Here is a 5,853-nt window from a genome sequence, read left to right on the forward strand (position 1 = left end):
ATAGTAATAGCACTGGGATGAGAATATTACAAGACTTCTGATCGTGAAAAAAAACCGATCTATTGAAATTAAAGGATTTTCTAGCTAACTTGGATTGTAAAATAATAAATAATTAATTCCAAGAAAAACAATAAAAATTTACATTTCTTTCCGTTTGTACGCTCGGAAACCCAATAAAGTGGCAAGCAGCATTAGGGCTAGAAACAGGAAAATTATATTTTAAGATAAATAATGAAAACACAATTTTCGAGAACGTTCGAGAATTCATAAAATTCTCAATAGCACAAGGTTCTAGAACCAGTATAATAAATATAAAGAACCAAATTTAATATTTCTTCTCTCTTTAACGATGATTTCTAAAATTACACGTCTCTTCAGGAATCACTTTACATTTGCACTGTCGTACTATACTATAACTATTTTTCTCGCCTAAGGAAAAAGAAATAAAAACGTATTCTCGAGTTGAACAGCTACAGCTGACAAAGTAATTGCGCCTACTTCATGTCTGAGCAGTCCTAGGATATTGATTATCATTTAGTCTTACCTCTTTATCTTCTTCTCATTGAACTTAGAAAATTCCGGCTCAGGAGACGAAGTTATCAATGGAATAAGAATCCCGGTGATTGAGGTGCCCCAGCTCTGTGAATCCAGTTTTTAATGTTGCATTCTACGACTTTTGTAACGTCATTTGGTTGAAATTGTTACTTTAAATTGTCAGTAAGCTATTCTAAACTATTTATCTAAATCTAACCGAGTTTAAAAAATAATATTTCTTTAAATTTTGATCTAAACAAAGGATGAAGTTCTGTGATTGTTGCAGCCACGCTGTAACGTGACTGTGACGCCTGAGATCAACGCGTTGAAAGTTCCTCAAATAGATACACGAGGGACATGCGCACACTGTATCATTCTAAAGAATCTACTCGATAATGAAACAAAAAAAAAGAGAAAAAAAAGACCTGAGCAGGCGTTTTGTGGATTGGTTCTTTTACAACTATTTGGAGGATAAGCGTAAACTCGGTTTTTTTTTAAAGAAACTTCCATTTTTGGGATGACAGTAAAAAACAAAAAAAACAATCTACCCCGAGCAGTGATCAGTGAAGATCAAATCATAATTAACAAGACATAAAAGATAGGCGACCCTATTACAAAACATTAACAACAACAACTAGGAACTATTACAAAATAAAACAAGTATTGTCCACGAACAACGTGATTTAGAGCATGACTGAAAAAGTTTTCATACATTTTTGTATGGTTATATTCCAAAAGTAGAGACTGTTAGACTAGTTTATTATTGTAATATTGTTCTTGTCATATATTTATGTTCAAATAAAAACTACTCTTTTGGAACTCCAGTATCATCAATGCAATATTTGATTGGATAACCTTGATTAGAAATAGAACTCTTATTCAAATTCATATATTCTAAAGATACTAGGCTGAGTTACAGTATCAAAGACTATCTCTTTGAACACTGTTCTATTTATGAAACTTTTTAATTTATGATTGAGATATATTAAGAAGAGAAAAATGTAACAGTTAAAAAATTGTGTTTTGTTATATAAAATTTCACATTCCCAGTTAAAACATGTGTTTGCCACCTAGTGTAAACTTTAATAACATCTTCCAATCTTATTTATGCTAGATAAATGCGTGGAATAAATAGTCAATAATTTTCGTAAATTCTCACATGTAGGGCTATACTGAGACAATAAAATATTACTAACGATAGCTGTAAACTGTTATGTATTAAAATTTCGAATGGTCTGAAATTGAGTTAAATTGCTCTTTGGATTTAGTAGTTAAGTAAAAGTCGATATCTGTCCAATTTATGATATTTGCCAACAAGATTGATACACACAGTTTTCTTTGTTTTATACAAATATGTTTCGACATACAAACAATAATACAATTTACAATAAGGGTGTTACAAATATTTATTACAAACAATGATTTATATACATGTGTTTTACAAACTTACAAGCAATAAAGTCTTTTTTCTACTCTGGAACTTTCTTGATATCTTATCGAGGGTTCACGATGAGCAAGTTGGTTTTGAGTTGAAGTAAGCACAATTCACTTAATAGGGAGCTATCTAGCTCTGTGGTCTTCACTGATCACACGACGATTTTCCTACCGATAACGTTAGGTAATGTTTCGTAAAAGTACTAATGTCCTATGTGAATCCACTGAAGTTAAATGATTTGTAATGTTCGAAATTTATAAACGTCCCTGGTCAACATATCTGAAGTTCCCGATTAATAAGCGTTAATCACAGTTATAGCTTACGAATTTTATAGCATACCAATTACAGCAATCCAATAATATATACTGTTTGTTTTAGGCGCGTCGCGTTGGTTATATATATAAACGTGTGGAGAGTTTCTCGAAACTTCAGTTTACGTAACAATACTGACGCTAACACAAGCGTATACGTACATAGATACATTGTTGATTCTTAAACTCGAGAATCTTCTACAACTTTAGAGAATAAGCGGGAGTTTTGCAATACATATTTAACACTATAAGTTATGTGCATTTCTAAATATAAATTTAATTTAAACAATCATCGATACTAAAATAAATTTATAATAATAAATCCGTCATAAAAGAATACAAAATACCTTGATTTCATTTTGCTGTGATATATGCTTACAAGCAAAAGTACCCGTCCCCAGTGACGGAAAAGTTTAAGTTAATCTGTCAAGTTAAATTATTGCATGGTATTTAAAAAGATTAATTGTGTCACACTCTTGGGTTTACTCAGAGCCAAAGCTTTTAGCTACTTGTACCCCCCCCCCCACGAAACATAATTTTTGAGCATTTCAGTAATGCTAAGAGTCATTCAACAATAACATACGGTAAATCTACATTATTATTCTTTAAGTTACGTCTCATTTTTGAAATGTAAATGATAGTGTGAATAATTCCTAAGATTTAGTGTAGAATATCCTGATTGCGAAATAAAAGTTGGCATCAACATTATTCATGCCTATTCTCCCGTTATTTCAAAAGTGAGTCTTGAGCTTGGCTTGCGTGCAAAGCTTTTCAAACTGGTGACAAACGAACGCTCGGACAGACACCACGGTTCGCAATATACATAAGATACATTCTAGAACGACAATGCACTGACATTGATGTACGACTTTATACATCTTTATATCAACTTTGCAACTTCACTTGTATTGGTTATGTTATGTTGGAATACTAAGTTTATTTATTATGTACAGTGTCACAAGGGCAGATCTTATTTCTATAGGTTTCAACTCGTCTGCGTTGGTTTTCCTGTTATGTAATATTTGAACCAAAATATCCCGTCAGCTATTTTTTATTTCTTTTAGCGATCTCTCATAAACCCTGCTTAGTTTGCCTGTACCAAATACAGTGTAATATTGGTTTTAGAGATGACACAGTTAAAGTGATGTTTGCAGGTGGATTGTACCTGTCATCTTAGGAATGTAACATGCCAACAGAAAAGCAAATATTTTGAAAACTTTTATGACTTAATTTATTGTATGGGGAAGTACATGATACCAAACTATCACAAGGATGTATTTAACTTTAATGTTAACATATCCGTATGAAACTGGTAAGACAAAACATACTTATTATATCTATCATTTATTTAGAGGATTTTAAATCGTGTCTAAAAATTTTGTCGGAAACAGTAACAGATATTTTCACAATACTTAACATATACACTGTATTTGTTGGAAGAAAGTGTGGTTCACAGTGTATTAATAAACTATAACGTCTGCTAGTTTAGTAAAGATTTGTCTGAAAGTTTCCTTAAAACTATTTTACAAATCAATTTTCATAACATTATTTTTTACACAGGAGAAGCGGGAGACATACAGTTTTATTTCCTGTTCGGATCTGAATTTAATAAAGTACTTTCTATGAACATTAAAATTCAGAATTTAAGATTAAAAGCGACATACATGAAAATGTACTGTGTATTCAACCTACTGCTGCATGATTAGTGAACATTTTGAATGATGCAGGTTAACGTTGACGTGGTATCTATACTATCCTCGGCATGTAGTTTACAAACATGAATAACATTTACTGAGAACTCATCTTGATCTTCATAAGTTTCTCTTCTTTTCGTTTTTGTTATCTTTTTAGCGTGTTCATTACTTACTTAATTTCCTTTGCTTTTTTCTTCTCATTTTCGTTCTCTCTATTATCTGTCTCGTATCTCATTTTTTATTCTATTCATCGTATCTGTCTACCTCTTTCTTATTCTCTCTAATTTTCTCTCGTTTTTTTCTGCGTTTTTATTAATCTCGTCATTTCAGTGCCTAAACATCCGTTTTGAACAGTATGTGTAAGACGTTAAGTTGTAAACCTAACACTAAAAAGAAATAATGAGACGTAACACACAGACATAACAGCGAGCTTGTAAAAAACTGAATTTAAGGTTTGAATAAAAAATATTTTCTGCTATTATCTCGAACTTAATTTCACTTTACAAGATAAATGGGGGGGGGGGAGTTAAAAAGGGAACAATTAAAACATCATGAACAAAAATATACAATGAACAATCTCTGACTCAGTCTTATGCAATTATTAACATTTTTTCTCCTGCAGCTTCAGGCTAGAGCACAATTTTTTCCAACCTCTAAAATCAATTCAACTAGTAGTTAGTAGCTTACTTGCTTAAATGAAATACAAATAAATTAATACTGCTTCACCAAAATATATAAATCGAAGTTACTATAATATTAGTAATTCAATAAGCGTGATATCTGTTAATGTAACATGTGTTACACGACAGAAAACATTTATCATATTGAAAATAACAACCATTATTGCATTTAAAATCTGACAACGTATTGTGAACTAAAGAAAGTTAATATTTGTGATAAAATCACGATAAACTACAACATATTTTTATATTCCTTTGAATTTTGTCCATTAAGGATTTCAAGTCACAGATGTATAATAAATATCGTTTCATATCTGTGTTTATCTCCGACAAGTCACTGTCCAGGAAACTATTCGTTTAGTATACAAGAACTTTTAAATAAGGTTGGAGAGTGTAGGTTTATCGCAAACACTATTTGTATGCGTAAAACTTTAGAAAATTTTCTCAGCAGTGACTTGTTGAAGACAAAAGATAGATATGAAATGTTATTTTTTATACATCTCTGATTTGAATTTACTAATGGACAGAGTAAGAGAAATGTACGCAATGTTTAACCTAATAAGTAATAATAAAAAAAGTTTAAAAATTACGGTTTAGACGCCAAAAATCGGAGGCATTGAAAACCAACAAGAATCTATAATTCAACCTACTAATATAATTTTCGTAAATTCTCACATGTAGGGCTATACTGAGACAATATTGTTATCTTTGACACACAATAAAGAAATTTAAGAAACTTGCACGTCTATGTATCTATGCATGATTATGTGTGTGTGTGTGTGTGTGTGCGTGTGCATATGTATCTACAGGGCTGGATTAATGAACAATCTAACCAAGTTGTAAAAACTTTTCTAGAAGTCAATGAGTATGATTTCTGTTCATAATCTTCTCTTTTTGCTTCCTTTCATCAATAGATCAGTTTCAAGTTACTATCTAAATAAAGAGATCAGATGCGTAACCAACAAGCTTATGACATCAAGCTGAATTTCTTGGAAAGCTTACCTAGCTAATTTCCGAAATTGAATAGTTCATCAATAAATGATGTTTAACTATTACATTTTCTTAAAACATAACTTTGCTCATTTACAAACTATATATATTGTATATGAATATATATTTACAAACTATATATTGTATATGAATATATATTTCAAACTATATATATTGTATATGAATATATATTTACAAACTATATATTG

The 5,853-nt window shown here is 30.8% G+C and overlaps 1 protein-coding gene across 1 annotated transcript in view; it reads right to left on the reverse strand.

The window, feature by feature from the left end:
• Positions 1-819, reverse strand: part of LOC106460062 (peripheral plasma membrane protein CASK-like) — a 55,937-nt gene extending 55,118 nt beyond the window's left edge. Inside the window, exon 1 of the mRNA XM_022387256.1 lies at positions 545-819. The gene's annotated coding sequence lies outside the window, so the exon portion shown is untranslated. The remainder of the gene's footprint in view (positions 1-544) is intronic.
• Positions 820-5,853: the final 5,034 nt, after the last annotated feature.

This window comes from Limulus polyphemus, unplaced genomic scaffold, assembly GCF_000517525.1.
Source record: "Limulus polyphemus unplaced genomic scaffold, Limulus_polyphemus-2.1.2 Scaffold32, whole genome shotgun sequence".
Classification (NCBI taxonomy): Eukaryota; Metazoa; Arthropoda; class Merostomata; order Xiphosura; family Limulidae; genus Limulus; species Limulus polyphemus.